A 20,116-nucleotide genomic window follows, 5' to 3' on the forward strand; every position below is an offset into this window, starting at 1 on the left:
CCCTCCCACAGTGCTGGGGACCCGGCATGATACTGACTCCAGTCATAGGTGCCAACGCCATGGGTGCTCTGGGGCTGGAGCACCCACAGGGAAAAATTGGTGGGTGCTCTGCACCCACCAGCAGCCAAGTTCCCTGCCCCCGCTCCAGCTCACTTCACCTCTGCCTCCCCCCAGAGCTTGCCGCGGCAAAACAGCTGTTTTGCGGTGCAGCAAGCTGGGGGAGGGAGGGGGGAGGGGCGGGAACACGGTCCACTCAGGGGAAGAAGCGAGGCCGGGGCGGGGATTTGGGGAAGGAGTCCAATAGGGTCAGGGAGGGGGCGGAGTTGGGGTGGGGACTTTGGGGAGGGGGTTGGAATGGGGGCGGGGCAGGGGTGGAGTCGGGGCGGGGCAGGGCTGGGGGAGGGGTCAAGCACCCACCGGCACCAGGAGAAGTTGGCACCTCTGACTCCCGTGGAAGGACACCTCATGCTGAGTGACTGACACCAGGTCCAGCACTGACCAGTCCAGGCTCTCTGCAGCATTGGCTTGGAGCATCCTGACCCTCGGAAGAGCAGATTGCTTCAGTGGTCTCTGCTTCCACTGTAGGACTCCGTCTCCTTTGCTTTCATACCCAAGTCACTTGGAGCCAGGTGGTAGGCTGCTCTTGTGGGGGTTGATATACTCAAAGCTTCTGGCTTACCAGGGTGGAATTTGTTTTCAGTGGGAGCAAGTCACTTTATGACCTTACCATCATGCCACAGAGCCTCTCTTTGCCCCTGCACTCCCCCAGCTTCCAGCCCCGGCTCTCCCTGCTTAGTAAAGCTGGTGACTGCTCTTCACTAGGGCTTCCACAAAGGCCGCTCATGGAGGCTTCCATTCAGGATGTCCCCCTGGCCTTTCCTGTCCCTCTACAGCAGTGGTTCTCAACTCGCGGGCCACTTGCAACCCCATCAGCCATAGGTTCCGACTCCGCGGGTGCTCAAGGGCTGGAGCACCCATGGAAAAAAATTAGCGGGTGCTTAGCACCCACCGGCAGCCAGCTCCCCTCCGCCGGCAGCCCCACTGATCACTTCTCCCCCACCCGCCCAGGACCTCACGCCTCAGGTGCCGGGAGGGAGGGGAAGGAGCGGGGACAGGGCACACTCTGGGGAGGAAAGAGATGGGTCAGGAAGAGGCGGGGTGGAGTGCGGCCTGGGGGGAAGAGGAGAAGGGGGGGGCGGGGGGAGGGGAAGAGCGAGGGCGGGAAGAGGTGGGGTGGGGGGCGAGGCCTGGGGCGGGGCACCCCCTGGGTAGAGAGGAAGTTGGTGCGGGTGCAATCATCACACAGCTGCGGCCCAGGTGGCATCCTCAGAGCCGTACCGGTAGGATGAATATTGTGTGGGGGCAGCCCACATAACACGGAGAGAGCTGCAGCTGGGGCCCACAATGGTAAACAGGTTGAGAGCCACTGTTCTACAGTGTCTGATTTCCAGCCCTTCCTGTCACTCTTGGATCAGGCCAAGGGTCCAGCCAGCAACGTAGAGATTAAAGGTTCCTTAGCCCATCACTAGTCACCTTCTTAATCCAACCATTACTACATCTTGATGGCAGATGATGCCCAAGAACCTGCATCAAGCTGCCTCTAGCCTGCCCGCAGTCCATCCTGCATAAGCAGTCGGTGCTGGCAATGACAGAGGAGTGGTGAGGTGAAGACAATCCAGCAAATCCCCTGGGCGTAGAGTCAGAGCCAGAGGGGTACGTGTGAGTGAGATGATGTCAGTGATCCGACTGCAGCAGCAAACGCTGCACTTGGGTCACCTTGGTAGCACTGCGCCTCGTAGCCCTCCAGGCGCTGATGCGTGAGGCTGGTTGTATTAAATACACATGGTGCAGGAGCTGGGGTCGAGTTTCCCCGACAGCCTTTGGGCGGGGCGGGGTTTGGAGCTCCCCAGGGTCCAGTACTGAAACCGGCCCTGCTCCCTGGGGCTGTCATTTCATCAAATCCCTCAGGAGCTGTGGTGGGGTGGACTAGGCCCAAAGGTCCCCTCCTGGAGGCCTCAGGGCCCTGCCACACTCATTCCACAGAGGAGTAGAAGAGACGTCCTCCAAGCGGCCTAGCGTGGTTGCGGGGTAGCAGGCAATGCGAGAGGTTGCAGGGAGCAGCCAATCAGGGCCATATAAAGAGAGCTGCAGACTAAAGCAACAGTCAGTTGCTGCCTGGAGCTGGAGGAGAGAGGGTCATGTTCCTGGCTGGCTGAAAGAAAGAGCAGCAGGACCATTGATAACTCAGTGTGGGCAAGGACTGCGAGAGCTAAGAAGGCGCTCCTGGCTGGCTGCTGGGACTGAGCCCAAGATGGTTGCCAGCAGGGAGCAAAGCAGGAGCTCATGGCTGGCTGCTGGGAGTGAGTAAGGACTGAGCTCAGGGAGGGCTCCAAGAAGACAGGGAGGAAGCCCTTGGGGGTATGGCCCCATATCAGGGCTGGGATGAGTTAAAGACTGTATACCCCAGAAGGGGTTTGCTCTGTTTCACATTCAGACACCGCATGTGACTCGGCTGGAGGCCTGAGTCACTGAAAAACCACCTGAGAAACCACTGATGGGTCACCATAAACTGAGACTGCAGACACACCTGACCAGAAGGGGGTGCTTGCGAGAGGTGGGTGCCACGCCCCTTCACAGAGGCTACGCTTGGTCAGTGTTGAATGGTGTGGCCTTCAGTAGAACCTATAGTGAAGTAGGAAGTTGTCTTGGTTTCTTGAGTGAGTAGGTAGCATGTTCCCCGAGTAGCCCTGAACCAGTAGTCCCATGTGGTGTAAGAGGGCTCTGGGGGTGACACCTTTCTGATGAGATGGATCCTAACCACTCGTGGCCACTGATGATCCTATGGTGTTTTTCTAGATCATGGGGTGTTTGCTCTGATGTTGTGGCCAAATTTCCACTCATGCAAACACCCATGAGCTTTCGGGGTGCCTGAAATCTGAAAAAAGGTCCAGATCTGAATTTAGCAAATGGCCCTTCTTTATAATGGGGATCACAATAGCAACTTCCTTTATCAAGTGCTTTGAGATCTACTGATGAAAGTAAGAGCTAGGTACTATTATTATTTATAAGGGATCAAACCCAAACTTGAGATTTGAGATGTGCGCACGCAAATACGCCTGCACAGAAAAACTTGGGAGTGGTCAGAATCTGAACATTTGCAACAAACCTCTCTGGGGTTTGCAGTCTTACTTGTGTGGGTTTTTGTGATTTATTGGCCTGGTTCAGTTCTGCTGTAGCAGGGGAATTGCTGCTGCTATCAGCCTGTTTTCTGTACTATCTGGCTCAGTGCAGAGCCCTTTGCTGATGTTCAGGGCTCGTCTGCACACCAGGAGGCTTGAGGAGAAAAGAGGAGACTGGCCAAAGACACACAGAGCAAACCTGGGGGCCTTGGATGGGTCTTTCTTTGGGGCTCCCATTCCTGGGCTTTGATGCTCACTAGTGTCTCGCACTCCCTGCTGCGAGTGTGAACAGGATGCAGTGCCAAGTCCAGCGCAGAGCCCCCTTTCCCCCGCTCCAGCAAGCAGAGGCTGAGAAGCTGATCCAAGCTTTGTGCGCCTGTTTCCATTCTCCTCCAGGACTGTTTTCCAAGTTAAGATCCCCCCCCCCCCTTTCCGACGCTCCCTGCTCTCCGACCCCCACTCACCCTGGGGGACTTCTCATGGCCCCAACACCGCGCGGGGAAAGGGGTGTGTAACTTGGGCCATTCCAGCTCCCCTCTCTGTCGGGGCTGTGCCAGTCTTTTCCCACTTCCCTTCCCCCAGCTCTGTAACCAGCTGGGAGGAGGAGGAGGAGGAGGAGACTAAGTTCTCTTATGCCTCTCTCCTAGGTCACCACCACCACAGCAATCGGATCTGTTTGGGCTGGCTGTGCAGACCCTGGTTCCTCCACAATTCGGCTTCCCGGCCAGCTCGGTCCCGCTGCAAAGGGGGGCGCGACACTCTGAAAGGAGGTGAGTGACGCTTGGGCTCAGTGGGAGCCTTTCAGGGCTTATTAGGTGGTCCCCCCCCCATGCCTCTTTGGGACAGGGACGGCTGCTTCCTATCTGTGGGTACAATACTGAGGACAATAGCTTCTGATCCCGGCTGGGGCCTCTGGGTGACACCCGCCCTAAAGCAGGGGTGCTGAGAGCCATTGAACCAAACTGTAAACCCTGGCTATGATGGGAACCCCTTCCAGCGGGGGCTGCAGCAGCCCCAAAGGCGGGGTCGGCGGGGCTGCCCCAGGGGATCAGCCCTTCGCCCGGGACAAGTTTCCCGGGCAGCCCCTGGGCTGGCCCGCAGCCTGGTGCAGGAGCTCCATGCGGTGCAGGGGCGGGGAAGGAGGGTGAAGGGCAAACTGGGAACTGGTCCCGGCTGCAGAGTTAAGCAGAACTTTCCCCCGGGGGCGGGCAGCAGCGTGGAGGGGGGCAGGAAGGGACCTGGTTGCAGGCAGCTGGAGGGAGGCTTTCCCCAGGGGTGGGGCCCGCGGGCTTCTCCTGCCACTTCGGGACGACCCAGTTCGGTGGGGGGGGCCCTGTGGTTACACTCGCCAGCGGGGGCTGGGGAAGGGGGGGGGGCTGCAGAGGAATTTGAAGCTCTCCCAGGGGGAGTCACCATGGTGATTTGAGGATTGGCGAGCCCGGCGGGCCAATGGGGAAGGGGCTGTGAGCGAACTGCGCGGAGAAGGGGCCCGGGCCAATGGGCGCAGCGCGGGGGCGGGCGGCGCGATGGGACGGGGTGGGGGGGCTCCGGCTCCGGCTCCCATTGACGGCGGCGGCGCGAGTCTCATTCACCCGGGCGGGGGCGAGCTCCGGGCTCGGGCAGCGCCGGGCTCGGAGAGGGGGCGCCCGGGCTCGATCTCGCACTCGCCCGGCGCAGCGGGGAGCTGGGGGGGGGCTGTGTGTGTGTGTCCGCCGCCAGCTGCTGCTTGGGGGCCCTTGGCTACGTGTTCACCAGCTGGGGGGGGGGGTGTGTGGTCTCCTTTGGGTCGCTGTGTTTAGCATGTGGGTTCTGGGGGGCGCCCCTGGCTTGTGCTACACCGGCCACCGGACTAGATCTGGGGGACCTCGGGTTGCCAGGCGGCCGGTTTACCACCCGAACGCCCCCTCGAAAAGGGACCCTGGCGGCTCCGGTCGGCACCGCCCCCCCGGGCCGTTAAAAGTCTGCTCCCTGCCCGCCCTAGCTCCGCGTGGCTCCCGGAAGTGGCTACCAGGTCCCTGTGGCCCCTCGGTGCATGGGCGGCCAAGGAGGCTCTGTGCGTTGGCCCCGCCCCGAGGGCTGGCTCCGCAGCTCCCATTGGCCGGGGACCGCGACCAATGGGAGCTGTGGGGGTGGCGTCTGTGGGCGCAAGGGCAGTGAGTGGGGGCGGGACCTCAGAGCAGGGGTGGGGCCTCGGGGCAGGGGTGTTCCGTTTTGTGCAATTAGAAAGTTGCCAACCCTAGGTGGACTCTTCTGGCCTTAACCCGAAAAAGATGTTTGAAGAACACAAACCGGCAGTTTTCCCCTCCCCGCCTCCTCAAAATGAACAAAATGTTGGTCACTGTTGAAGGAAAAAGTTAAAATTCAACTAAACCCCTGAATGTAGATCTTTTCAACTCCCGAAGAAAGAATGCGTGAGTGTGTTTATACTCGTAATTTATACTTTAATGTTGGGGGAATACCCACCTCTGTCTGTTCCATCCACACAGTGTCACGCTGTCTAGATGGTGGGGGGAGAGAGTGCCTCCATTTCCCCTTCTGGTAAAATGGGGATAATGATACTGACCTCCTCGGTAAAGCACTTTGAGATCTAGGGATGAAAACCACTGGTATAAGAGCTAGGCATTATTATGATAGATGAAAAAAGTAAATTGTAGGTGGAACAGGTAGCACTGCCTATAGTTAAGGTTGCCTGACACATTCCATTATAAGACCCTGTTTTCAGTCACACAAATTTTTCCTCAACTATAACCATTCAGGCTGAGATTTTCCATACCAGTTGCCTGCTTCGGACTGAATTTTTTTGGAAAGTTTCAACAAAAAAAATGCAGCTGTTTCTGAGAGTGAAGTTAGAGAAAAATACATGATTAACTAATGGCTAAACAATTATCGCTTTCCTTGAGAAGCCCTAAGTCCCTCCACCCCCCCCCCATGTTTTATGGCAAGAACTTGAAATTTGGCAGGGTGAGTTCACCCTCGTGCCAGGGATGTGCCTGTTGCTTTCCCTGTGAAAACTGGCCCAAATTTGGCCAAGTTATAAGCCTCTGAAAAATCTCAGTTCATGTACACCCAATGGAGACTTGGTAGTTTGGCAGCTAAATTCTCTGTGCATTCCATTTGCACTGAGCAGGCTCTAGCCCAGGGCCACTGGGGGTGAGCCGTCAGTGGCAATCGTGGCACCATACCTGTGTGTTCTTTCAAAGCTCCCATTGCTAGCTCCCAGACAGTGGGGAGGAGAAAGAGGAAGCTGCCTGGCTGGAATGCAGAGAACATAAAGAGAGACGAAGGGGGGTGAGGGTAGGGAGAAGTGGGGGGAAGAGGCATGCTGTGGTAGGGAGGGAGCAAGCAGAGAGGTTGTGGGGGTGGCTAGAGTAAGGGGGCAGAGATGGGTGGGTGGGGTATATGCTATGGGATGGCACAAGAATGTGGGACTAGGAAAGAAAGGTCTATAACCACTAGAGAACATTTCCCTCCAGAACCTGGAATTGAACCCTGGATTCCGAGGCTCACCATTCCTCTTCTATCAGCAAATAGCTGTGACACCCGGTGGCAAAAGCTGTGATTTTTCTCACCGCCCCTGCCCCCCCCCCCCGAGCGGCTGGTCCACTTAGAGAATAACAGCCTACTACTGCTACTGGTTCAAGTGGTAGCAGGCTGTGCTGTGGCTCTAAAGGTGTGACTCCTGCTGATAGTTCCACGTGAGGGAATTTGTTTTTTCAGTTTGCTTTTTTTTTTTTTAAACCTAGGAAATTACATGCACAAAACTACATTAACAGAACGTTAAGGTTGCAACGTCCAGCTAATTAATAATTAATTAAGAAATTAAGAATTCTGTCTTTAGTGCAGGGTATGGATGGTGTGCACTAAACAGGTCCTGCGGCCACTCTTAGAAGGATGATAAAAAGGAATATTGAATAGCTACCCCTACAGTGAGCATCATCCATTCTGGGCACTAAATGAAGCAGAGGTACTGTGGAAGAGTAGCATGAGATCCCGTAATTCAAAGCTGCAGCCTGATGCATGCACACAAGGCTCTGGGCAGCCTTAATTCTGTCATTTCCTAACTTTTGAGTGCTTGACTTTGCGACATGAATGTTCTTTTTGTATTGGGTTTGGTAGGTACTAGACATACTGGGATTAAATGGGAAGTTGAGCACGAGAGAACGTGTGTAAAGAATTTTTCATAAGAGTGAGATTCTGTGCTGTCCCGCCAAGAAGCACAGCAAAGAACTGACAGCCCAGTGAGAGAGGGGGCTAAGGTATCATTAACCCACCTTTGCACCATCCCAATTCTAGGCTACTTCAGGGGTTGAAAAGGGCCCCGGTTGAACTTCCCCTGGAATCTCTTCTGCATGTCTTTCACAAAGTACTCCTGGGGGAATTCTGCATCACTGCGGTTCTGCAGAATTCAAGGCCCTTGCAGATTTCTTTGCTTCCCTGCAGAAAAATGACTTCTGATGGGGAAGCAAAGGGAAGTTGTAAGAGCGGTCATGCACCCCCTCCCCGGCAGTGCAGGCAGGTTGGTTTGGGCACCCAGAGCAACCAGTAGAGACCACCTGAGGATGGGGGTGGAGGGCTGGCGAGTCATGCATGTGACAGAGGAGAGAGCCTCTGTCCCTCTCGCTTGCTATTGTGGCCCGCTTGGCGTGGAGGGGCAGGACTTTGGGGTGTTTCTGAGGAAGCAGGTGTGGGGCTGGCTCTGTTCCCTCAGGCAGAGCAGAATATGTAACAGCCTGCCTGATGAGTGAATTGTTCCCATTGTTCTTGCTGAATTCCCCCAGGAGTATAAAACAGGTGTAAAACATTTTAAGGCTCCTTACATTGCCAGATTGGTGTAAAGTATGGCCTTATAAAACTTATGGTGCTTTAGTGATTAGAACTGGTCTACATTTTTGGACTGAAAAGAATTCCTGTCAAAATTGCTCCGTGAACTGTTTGCTACTGACCTTTCCGGAGGTGGTCTGTAGCCAATATAAATTGTGAGTTTGAGTCCCCAGCCCTCACTTGCCCCTCAGTTGCCTATGATGCAACACAGCAGATGGCTGCATATATTTGACTATTAACTAGAAGTAAAGGGTCAATACTAGCTTCATTACTAGTAGACAAAGGGGGTCGGTGATTTCCTCCAATGCCCCCCACTCCCATTCGCCATCCATTGTATTGTAGTTTAAATAAATTACTAAAATAATTGAAACCAACTTGATGATATTGCATTATTTTGACAAAAAATACAGAATTTTAAAATATGGTGTGCAGAATTTTAAACTTTTTGGTGCAGAATTCCACCAGGAGTAACAAGGGGCTTGCAGGGGGTCCTTGGAAGACCACTTGACAGGTAACTTCCACAGTGGGAGAATCCTCCCCCTGTGCATTCAGCAGCCTTTTAGCCCACTTCAGCCCTTACATGTGGCATACAGAGTTCGGAGCAGGGCTGAGGATTTTGCCCTATGTCTGTCCCATCTCTGCCGCGCTTTCTGCCTGCATATTTCTATCACCATGTTAAATTCATCTAATCTATTTTTAGAGATGAGCTCAAACCAACACAGCACCCCCTGAAGATTAGGAAAATTTGGATCTTAACACTGAAAATGAGCCCCTAGATAATTCCCTCTTTGGGTCTCGTGCCGCATCTTCCTCTTGTCTTGGAAAGCACCCAGCAAATTGTGCGTTTTACTGCAATATGAATGATAAATGCTCCTGCTTGCAACGTCTAGTAACAGTGTGGAAAAACCTCTCATAAGCTCCTTATTTAATTAGAAAAGAAGAACGAAAGAAGGAAAGGGAAACATCTGGAAACATGTCATGTTTATAGCATCCTGAGTGGGCACAGAGGCAGGAAGTCAGAGCCAAGAATGGGCTCCATTTGGCAGTGAGTTGTACGGTATGCAGCGGTGTTTTGGAGCCAGATAGGTTGCTCAGAATGGCTCCAAGCTAGTCTTGGGGTTGCCAGGTGTGTGTCGTGCTCTGCACTCCATGCAAATCCCCGTGTGCGGAAACACACGGAGTAGGCCTGTGAAATGCACTCTCTGGGGGACCTGGGAGCCAGCCCTAGACATGTCCGCTCCTAAGCGGGGGGGAATGGCATTAAACGTGAGAGCCAGGTGGCTCTGCCAGCTCTTTTCTGTTTGCAAGCTACAGTGGTTGGTCTTTATCGATTTGCTGCAGGTAGTGGAAAAGGCTCCTTATTGAGTTTGTATTTTCCAGCCTCGGTTTGTCTAGCGGGGGGTTGCTAGTAGAATTTGGTACTTGGGCATAACGCTGGGCAGAACGAGACGTATTGTAGGAAGGCTGACCGTGAGCTTCCTCTTGGCACCTCTGCCAGCGCTCCTCAGATCTGACTGCAGCGCTCTCTACGTTACTAGGCTTTGAATCCTAGTCAGTTTTGCCAATGAACCTGAATCCAGACCCACAGCACCCCCAGCTATTCGAGGCCTTGATCCCCTTACTGCTCTGCCAATGCGCCTCAGCTCTGACCTGCTGCAGGCTCTGCATTACTCGGCTTGGAATATGTACATACATTAGTTGTTCCCACTCAAGAAAGAGCTTGGAGTCATTGTGGAGCGTTCTCTGAAAACATCCACTCAATGTGCAGCGGCCGTCAAAAAAGCGAACAGAACGTTGGGAATCATTAAGAAAGGGACAGATAATAAGACAGAAAATATCCTATTGTCTCTATATATAAATCCATGGTACGGCCACATCTTGAATACTGCGTGCAGATGTGGTTGCCCCGTCTCAAAAAAGATACACTGGAATTGGAAAAGGTTCAGAAAAGGGCAACAAAAACGCTGAGGGGTATGGAACAGCTCCCATATGAAGAGGGTTTAATAAGACTGGGACTTTTCAGCTTGGAAAAGAGACGACTAAGGGGAGATGATAGAGGTCTATAAAATCGTGACTGGTATGGAGAAGGTAAATAAGGAAGTGTTATTTACTCCTTCTCATAACACCAGAACTAGGGGTCACTAAATGAAATGAATAGGCAGCAGGCTTAAAACAAAAGGAAGTATTTCTTCACACAAGGCACAGTCAACCTCGGCTATTCAAGGTCTTGATCCTCACACCGCTCTGCCAATGCACCGTCGCTCTGATCTGCATTACCAGTCTTTGATTCCCGTACCGCTCTGCCAATGCACCTGAATTGTGACTTGCAGCCCTTCTCTCCCACCGCTATTCCAGTCCTAGAGCCCCAGACAGCTCTTCTGATGCACCTTTGCTCTGGCCTGCGTTGCCCCGGCTGTGGCAGCTCTCACATAGCTCTGTCAATGCACTCGGTCCTGACCCAAAGCACCGTTTTCCAGGCCAGTCACAGTTCTGCCAATTAACCTCAGCTCTGACCCACACCACCTCTTCCTGTTCCAATCTGGGACTGGCCTCACATAGGGTTGTATTTTGCCCTTCTAGAGAACTTACTTCTTCGAAGCACTATGCAGCGAGTAACCAGTTAATTGCCACAGCAGATCTGAGAAGTATTATCCCCCCATTTTACAGATGGGCAAACTGAGGGGCCTGGAGGTAAAGTGACTTGCCAAAGGTGACACAGGGAGTGATGCCAGAGCTAGATTTGGAGCTCTCGGGTACATGGTTCCATGCTGCAACCACTAAACGCTATCAGCTTCTTGTGGCCAACCCTGCTCTGAGTGAAGGAGAGTTTGTGATGTGAACAGATGGGAGCTGGGCTGGGCTGAGCCCTACCAAACTCCATCCACTTGCATCTCTTATGGATGTCCCTGAGCTTCCATGACATTTAGGGGTGTTAGGACTAGAACCAAGATCCAACATAGGATCTCCGTCCAGCTGTCCAGAGGTGGCAGGCTAGTGCACCAACCCACTATACCAAATCATCTAATTTCATGCTGCAGGGAGTAAACTAATGCCCCGGGCCAGAGAGTCCTGAAGGAAAATTTCCTCCTGGGTTCAGCATTGCACAATTGGTTGGGTGCGTTATGCTGTAGGATGTTTTATCAGCTTCCTCTTCCTAACTCTAGCCCTTCTCCCAGCCCCTGCTGGAGGAAGGGTACCGGACTGTGTGGACCAGTGGTCTGACTTGGTACCCCCAGTCGTACGGTACCAGCACTTCATTCACACAGAACAAGTGGCTGAGATGTCTGGGAGCAGTCTCCCAACTCCTCAGTGAGGATCCTCTGACCCCTCATGTGCCATATGCCTGGAGACCCGGTACCAATCCTGATTTCTCTCCCGTGGGGGTGGGGTTGTTGTCCTAATGGGGTGTGCCTGTTTCCTTTCAGTAACCCGACTAGGATCCTGTTCTTCTTCATTCTCTGCCCCTGCAGACACAAGGATTCAGGAAACAAAGGGTTAATGACCTTGGACACCGACAGAATCTGAGGCTGTAAATGGAGCTGGATGCGGATGATTCTTGCTCGCGTGCACAGAACTAAACTGATCAGCGGGGACTAGACATACTGAATAGCCCCTTACTCCACAGGTTGCCCCATTGAAACCAATGAGACCCCTTACATGAGTAAGTGCTCGCCAATGTCAGCAAGGGCTCCACAGACTGGCCCCGGCTATGCAGCCAGACGGGAATTCTCCCCTCCTTGGGCTGAGTGGCAGAACCCGTATTGGAGAGACCGGCTGGGGCACTGGGCAGGGTGGACCAGCGTTCTGCGGGGTTGCAGAGAATCCTTTCTCACACGCCTACCTAGTGTGTCTTGCTCAGGGTAAACCAGCCATCCAAGGGGGGGTCGGGAAGGAATTTTTTCCCAGCTCAGATTGGCAGGGACTGTGGGGGATGGAGTCACCTTCCTCTGCGGCATGGGGCACGATTCTCCTGCTGGGATCATCCGGGCATAGCCGACTTAATCAATCCCCTGCTGACGCAGGGGCCTTGGGTATTGCTGGCACCTTGGTCCTGCCTGCTCTCTGCTTGTGGCCCACTGCAGTTTAGTCTCCTGAGGTCTGAAATGCTTTCGTCTAACCAAAGTCCTTGGGCTCAGTCTGGGGGTGTCTGGGTGAAACTCAATGGCCTGTGATGTGCAGGTCAGACTAGGTGATCCCTTCTGGCCTTAAACTCTATGCAACGCTGTGTGTCCTTCAGGCCCGTCGCCAGCCATTCTGGGCCCCGGGACCAGGGCTGTTCTTTTGGGGTGGGGTGGGGTCCAGGGCGGAAGTGACAAATCCGTCACTTCTGGGACAGACCCATCACTTCCGGGACCAACCCCGCTGGCCAATCGCACCGGCCCAGGGGTCCCCCAAAGCATGGGGCCCAGAGCGGTCGCACGCACCTAGGAGCCCTGCGCCCTGCCCAGGTGATTTAAAAGGGCCTGGGGCTCCCGGCTGCTCTGGGCCCTTTTAAATCGCCTAGGCCCCTGGGCACTTGCCCCCTTTGCCCACCCCATGGGCAGGCCTGGTCTCCTTCTGTAGGGTGGAGCAGGGCCCTCTAGCAGGTGCAGGCTGGTGTTTATTGGGGGATGAGCATAGCTAGATCTCAATGCCCTATCCCCTCATCTGGCATTCGTATGGAGGACTGAGACCTGTAGCTGGCTGCTGTGTCCATCTGCTTCTGGGCTGCCCTGTGCAGTTAAGCAGCTTTAAGTGATTAGGGACTGTGACAGCTGTGGGCTGACTGTCCTCGGGACCCTGTACTTATCCAATTAAGACTCTCCAGCACCCTCCCATTGAGGTTTCCTGAAGCGGTTTACCAGCTTAGCAGAGCCACCGGCCACAGTGCTGTGGTCACAGGTTCTTGGACTGAGAAGTCCGTTCAGCTCCTGGGGCAGCAGGCATCCGCCCTGAAGTGGCACAGTCAGGCTCTGAAGGAAGGCTTTGGCGCAGCAGGGCAGACTGTGCAGAACGGGCAAGGACAGCGGGGGGTGGAGGCATTGAAGGGGTCGGCGCTGTCGGAGCGTTCTTGCAGGGGTCGCTGCCCATGGCAGGTGACCTGTCTTCTGGCTCAGCTCTGGGATGGCAGAGCCAGTGTGCATGGCTTTTTCTATTTTGGTAGTCTTCCCCCTATGCTGCAAAAGTAGTCCCTCAAAATGGGGACAAAAATACAGTGTTAAAGTGCTTTCTTTACTTTGCCCTTGTGCTTTTGGGTCAGGCACTCTACCCACAGTGGCAAGCTCTGCCCGTGATACCAGCGTAGCTGGATGTTTCTTCAGCATTGGCAGGGAGATCGGTTAGAGCAGTGGTTCTCAAACTAGGGCCTCCGCTTGTGCAGGGAAAGCCTGTGGCGGGCCAGGCCGGTTTGTTTACCTGCCGCGTCCGCGGGTTTGGCTGATCATGGCTCCCCCTGGCTGCAGTTCGCCGCTCCAGGCCAATGGGGGCTGCGGGAAGGGCGGCCAGCACATCCCTCGGCCCGCGCCACTTCCTGCCGCCCCCATTGGCCTGGAGCGGCGAACCACGGCCAGCGGGAACCGCGATCGGCCGAACCCGCAGCCCAGCCCGCCAGGGGCTTTTCCTGAACAAGTGCCGGACCGGCTTTGAGAACCACTGGGTTAGAGGACTGATGGTTAGGTTGTGCTGGGACGGTTTCAGGGATACACCTCAATGGGCCAATCGCACCTCTCAGAGCTGTTGTTTCACGCTGCCTGTCTGCAGACTCAGGCAAACGGGGCTCGGTCAGGCCACAGTTGGAAGCTTTCCTCTGTGTCCATAAAAGCTAGGAATGTGATAATGCTTTTTAAAGAACGAACACGCCAGTTCTGCAGAAAGTGGTGGGGCCCACAGGGCCGTGCTGGTGGGAGTAAGCACTGCGTGCCTACTCTGTCTCCTCTCTGCTTCCGCTCCGTTCAGAAGAGGGCTCTCGCACGCCTGCAGGGCGAAAGGAAAAGGAATGGGATCTCCCTCTTCCTGCGGTTTGCGTTCACAGGGGAAAGAGGAGGATCAGGCCAGGGGATGCCATCCCACTCTTGTACTGTCTCTGTATCTAACCCATCACTTCTCTTCTGCATGGGGGATGCTGGCTGGCTACAGGAGGCCACGCTTCAGGAAGACAAACCAGACCAAAGGATTCATTCTTCATGTCCATTGGGCCTTGAGCTTCCTCCATCTCCCCAGTCCACCAGGGAGCCAGATTCTCAGCTAGTGTAAAGCTTTTCGAGTCTGTGGAGCTACACAGCTCCTATGCCAGCTGAGCACTTTGCTCTGTGATCTAAGTGCAGAGGATGGGACAAGCTTCCTGCTCTGTAGCTCGGAAGTTGTCTTTGGCGATCAGCCTTTGGGAGTGATGGGGAGCACCTGTGTGCGCGCTGGGGAATCACAGAATCTCAGGGTTGGAAGGGACCTCAGATGGTCATCTAGTCCAACCCCCTGCTCAAAGCAGGGCCAATCCCCAATTTTTGCCCCAGATCCCTAAATGGCCCCCACAAGGATTGAACTCACACCCCTATGGTTAGCAGGCCAATGCTCAAACCACTGAGCTATCCCTCCCCCCCAGCTGTGCTGGGTTGGGGAAAGAGTGTAAAGAGGGCTTTATAGCGGGGAGGAAGGAGAGAGCAACAGCAGACCTCTGTTCTCTCCTCTTCCCTTCCCTCTGGGTGGGAGCGGTGGGGGGCTTGTGTTGTGTTGTGGCACTTGGCTGAAGCAATGTGGAAATGTCAGAAGAGCCCAGTGGAAAATTGGCACAACCCCCTTTCCCTCCCAGGCCAGGCGCCCCCCTCCTCCATGTCTGCATGCTGTCTGGCTGCTCGTGGCAATGTCCTTTCATGTGGGCAAAACTACTTGGAAATGGGCAGATCTGCAACTAATTAGTGTGAATTGCGGGTAGCTCGCTTCCCCCTCCGCGCAGGGATGGAGCCCAGAGCCAGGAGGAAGAGCCAGAGCCAGCCAGACTGCCCGCCCTCCTCCCCCCAGCCCCACTCCAGCTTTAGTGATGGGATTAACGGCTCTAGTGGAAACATTGGGAGAGCGCCCTTGCCTCTTCCCCAAGTCGAGTATCAAGGAGGAAACTATGTTGTGGTTTTGGGCTTTGATCCACTGCAGAACCATTCCAAGAGAGGCTTCCAATGGGCTTCCTCCCCCCCCCCCAATTCATCCCCTTGTATACACACATGTGTGCCCCACACACACACATCTTCTGCCTCTCTCCCCTCCCTTCTCTCCCCAGGGTTGTACATTGTTACTGCAGTGCAACAGAGAAGCTGCCCCATTCCGGGGCTTTCCATCTCATCCCTTTATGTTTTTTTCCGCAACCATGAGAGCTAGAACCTTTCTCTCTTTTTTTATAAATGGAAAGCTGAGATTCCCAAGGACTCCAGAAGCTGGGGCTTTAAAAATTAGCTCCCCGAGAGTTGGCAACAGCAATGTATCCTGCCAGGGGACGTTGTGAATTATTGCTATTTATTATGGTTGTGCCTGTAGGCTTCAAGCAGGGATCCAGGGCCCGTGGAACTAGGCCCTTTCCCGACATATAATGAAGTGACAGTCCCTGCCCCAAAGAGCTTCCAATCTAAATAGGCCCTGACTATACAGTAAGTGCACCGTCGGTGTTAATTTCCAGCTGTGAAGTGAAGCTTGCAGGTGTTAGAACATCTGGCTTGCTCTCTGTTGTGGGAATCCCAGCTCCTCTGATGGTCCTGCTAATCTTTGCTGTAACCCTCTCTAGTAGCTTCAGCTTGTTCCAACATGCTCATCTCTTTTTCTTGTCCACCAAGCCAAAAAGTGGTTCACCACCTACTGTACGGCACCGGCAGATTTCCCAGAGAGAGTCGCTTTCTTCCAGGACGGAACAAGTTGCTCTGTTAGAATCAGGAAAATTGTGTTGGGGAGATATTCAGTGGCCCCAATGGAACATAGGTGCCTAATGCCCATTGACTTTCAATAGGAATAAGGTGCCTAACTACCTTTGGAAATCTTTCCCATTATCCCTAAAACTCCGCTGTCTCCCAGTCTCAGCTTCACTGCAGAGCTTCTACCTCGAACCTTCTCCAGCTCCCTCTCCCGCCTGGCTTCCTCCTGGAGTACTCGTCTGCTCCCCTCCGCCATGCAACGCATGCTCACTTACATGCCCTCATGAGACAGGTTGCGTTGTCTCGGGGGGATTCACGAGACCTGGGTTCTTTTCCTGACCCTGCCACTGACTCCCTGCCTCACCCTGGGCCCGTTTTTTTGCCTTTCTCTGCCTCAGTTTCCCCCACTGTACAATTAGGATAATATGCCATAGACACACGCATGTTCCTCCTGCGCCCTCCATTGTTTGACTACAGTCCTAAGCATTAATCTACAGCAGACGCTCATCCCTTCATAGGGCATTACCACAAACTCCCATCTGCTGCTGGCATGTTGGATTTAGTTAGCGAGCTGAATGTTTGCGCTGACGTGGGGCAGGAAACGGGATGTTTGATTTAAACCCCGTGTCCTCTCCCTGCACAAGCTGCACGGTATCTTCACGTCACCCTCGGCTGTCATTTCCCCCCTTCTGTGCCTCTATTTCCTCCCCATTACGATAGGGATCATAATGCCCAATGCATCAGCGGGTAGGGAAACGTGGTTCCTTATCATCTGTAATGGGCTTTGCGCTCCTCAGGGTGGGATGAGGCTGTACATGTTTCCGAGATCATTATTTCCCGCTTCGTCATCAATCACAGAGCAGGCCCCAAGAGACCGAACTCCTGGGTTCTCTTCCTAGTTTGGGGGATGTGTGAGGCTCTTGGCCTACATTCTGTGAGATGCACTCAGACGCTGCAGTGACAGGTGCCATATGTGCTGGCTCTCCTGGCTCTGCCACTCACCTGCTGGGTTGTCCAGGGCAAATCATCCTCACCCTCTGCTTCCCCAGCTGTAGAATAGGGATAAAGATGTAGCATCAACTTGTGTGAGCTATCTGGGCAACACCAAGGATGATGGGGCAATCCAGAGATCCGATAATTAGGACGCACTAGGCAGATAATCTCCCTAGACCTTGTGGGGCTTGGTGACCTTAGCTGTCCCTCAGGGGATGTGCAAAGCGCTTTGAGATCCTTGAATGACAAGGCAAGAGCCAGGCAATGTACCTGTTATAAATAAGGAAAAGCCTTATCCTTGTGCCCTTGCCTTTGGGCTTTCATCCCGTTCTCCCACTGAAGGCAGAAGCCCCATTGATCTCAGGGGGAGCAGGACAGGACCTTGGGGGAGAAGCTGAGCAGAGAACCCCCAAGCTCATTGCACGAGTCATAGGTGAGGGCATAGAGTTAGTTTGGGGATGGTTGCTGTGGGAGTGGCCAGATGCCCGGCTTTAATGGGGTGGGGAGAGCGGGGGTCAGAGGTTAGGAGAGTTTATCTGGGTTTGTTCTTTGGACAAAGGCAGACCGTGCTGTGACAGCTGTTCTGGAGAGCTGGGGAGAGGGAGGAGTTAATGAATTAATTAGTAACTTACTGAAGCGTTTGAAGTGGGTGAGAAGGGGAGAGGGGGTAGGCTGGAGCAGAGCTCCTGCAGGTAAGTTGCGGGTTCCTCTCCCTGGACGAGGCACTGTGGCCAGCATTTGGGGTGTCCTGCAGGTGGTGTCTCACCCCTCAAACAGCTCGCCAGCCCCCAGCCCGGGACTGGGACCGGCTCTGCGGTGTGAGCACAGTCAGGTGCTCGGTGTGCCTGGCCGCTGGGCTGGCAGGGGAGTGCAGCCCACTCTGCCTAGGGATGACAGAGATCAGAGGGCCTGCCAGGGGCAGCGAGGGAGGGAGGTGGAGACAGATGAACCTTTGGCTGTTCTGAGCATTACTGTGTAACCGCCAGCTAGAGCAGCTTGGGGCATGTCAGCAATAGCCTGGTTTGTAAATGCTTGGTGAGGGATCCACACTGGAGCACCGGTATCCAGATGCTGTGAGCAGGCGTATCCATCCCCTGGGCCACTAGTGGCAGGATTTGCACTCAGCCCCCGAGTCTGGATCTAGCGTCTGGATCCGTGTGCCCAACATCTGAGTGTCGAAGATCCACTCGTGCCAGAAGTCGCTCTCCCAGCCTCTGAACCCACAGGCTAGTAAGCCCAGATTGGCTCCCCTCAGCATTCCCTGCGTGAGTGCCCTGGCGAGCCACGTTCCCTGCTCTGAGGAGATCCCTGGCTTTGATGTTCCTCGGGCACATTCCTGTTAGGGAGAATATGGCTTCATTTTTATTGCAATTCCCTCCGCAGCCATCTGCTGCCATCTCCACTCTCTGAATGAGGCCTATTCGCCCTCCGGCTGCCCCTTCCTTGCTCTATTACCTCTAGTGATTTATGCCCTCAGACTTAACAAGGGCACCCTTCCCTAGCAGCCCCTCCCATGGCATCCTGGGGGCGGTGGAAGACGGGGAGGGGGAGAGAGGGAGCGGGGGGCAGGGTGAAAGCCACATACAAGAGCCTGGTTCAGCTGAACTCTGTAAAAGAACTTTATGGCCAAGGCGTGAGCAAAGAGATGGTGAAAGTAGAAAGGGGCGGGGAAGGGGGCTCAGATGCCATGGTGATGGGGCAGTATGCAGAATAGAAGGGGGTGAGAGAGGGGAATAGAGGGGAAGAGCAAACTGGGGAGAAAGGCAGGGAGGTAAAGGAAAGAAGATGCTGGGGAAAGCCGATGGTCATTAGTCATCTGGCGCCGGAACTGGATGCTGCAGGTAAGGGAGCACAGACGTACAGCACAGACCATCGGCATCGACCCTCAGGTGGTGTGAACCTGTTGACTTCGCTTCCCTCTGTAGACTTCACTGGGGCCAATCCAATTTACACTGGCTGAGGATCTGGCCTGTTCCTGCTGGCCTTGGGATGGAGGCACGAAGTCAAGCATGGGAGAAGGAGACGCTGGGAGCAGCGAGGAGAGGGGCGCAGCTGGGACCTGGGGCGTGGGAGGTGACAAAGGGGGACCTGAGAGAAGAGCCCTGACGGCTTTCCAAAGCGCAGGAAGAGGAAGGGAAGCCAGTGCAGAGATTCCGCGGGCTGACCTGGGGAAAGCGGATCTGGTCAGCCGTGGTTTGGACAGATCGCCGGGAGCCAGGGCGGGCGGAGGGGAAGAAGCGGTTGTGTTGGAGGTGAGGTGCTGCCAGGGCATGGAAACAAGTTGTAGAGGTGGGGCTAGCAAAGGAGTGAGTTAGTGTTGAGGGAAATGCCATGGACGCCCATTGCAGTCAATGGCAAGATTCCCACCGACTCCCCTGGGGCCAGGATTTGGCCCAGAAGATGCTGTAGGACAAGCTGAGGGCATGTGCGCAGCCAGCCTCCTGTGACCAGAGGGACCCTGGCGGATGGAGCCGGGCTGCGATGCTCTGACTCTGCCTGTCCTCGTGTTGCCGCAGCAATGGCCCGGTGGCCTGTGCCGCGAGCTACGGGGAGGGATGAGGAGCCAGGGACTCTGCAGCAAACTCCAGCGTGTTGGTCTCCGGGCCTGGCTGTAAACGCGAAGCAAGATTCCTGCAGGCAGCGGGAAGCAGCTGTGGTTTTCTCAGTAAGTAGGGGTGAGGAGCCCGTGGAAGTGGCTTCAAGGATCAGAGAGGGGTCATGTGCCCGGAGCTGCAGCCAAGTTCGGCGGCGATTGTCTCTGGCTGGCTAGGAGCCTGGAACTGCTCCTTGCTTCTGTCTGGCACCTGGAGACTAGGCCCCGGTCATGTGCTCTGCCTGGGGATGTGCCTTGAAGCCACTCGAGCTAGTGCAGAGCGCCGCTGCCCACGTGGGAAGCACTGTCCTGCTGCAAGTATGTAGACCAGTGCTCTGTGACCTGCTCTGGCTGTTGGCTTCTGGGTGGCTTCAAGATGTTGGCTCCGACCTGTAGAGCGCTGAGAGGCTTAGGTCTCCCTGCTTGAGAGGCTGCCCGTTACCCCAGCACGCTGAGATCAGCTGGGGTGCCGACACTAGGATTCTCCATGAAGACCCCTTCCCTTTGGAACGCTCTCCCCTCCCCTGTTCCGGTCTGGAAGAGCTCGGTCCTGGTGGCCTGGAGGGTCTTTGGGTCACAAAGTGCTGTCCAGGGAGGGCAAGGAGCTTCCTCTGCTCCCTTCAGCTGCCCTTACGGTGTGTGGGGTTGCTGCTGGATTTCCT

The 20,116-nt window shown here is 54.9% G+C and overlaps 1 protein-coding gene across 1 annotated transcript in view; it reads left to right on the top strand.

Moving 5' to 3' along the window:
* The first annotated feature begins 2,595 nt into the window (after window positions 1-2,595).
* Window positions 2,596-20,116, top strand: part of CCDC102A (coiled-coil domain containing 102A) — a 50,112-nt gene continuing 32,591 nt past the window's right edge. The window contains exons 1-2 of the mRNA XM_084644879.1: window positions 2,596-2,614; window positions 3,827-3,949. The gene's annotated coding sequence lies outside the window, so the exon portion shown is untranslated. The remainder of the gene's footprint in view (window positions 2,615-3,826; window positions 3,950-20,116) is intronic.

This window comes from Lepidochelys olivacea, assembly GCF_965140295.1.
Source record: "Lepidochelys olivacea isolate rLepOli2 genome assembly, chromosome: 12".
NCBI lineage: Eukaryota > Metazoa > Chordata > Testudines > Cheloniidae > Lepidochelys > Lepidochelys olivacea.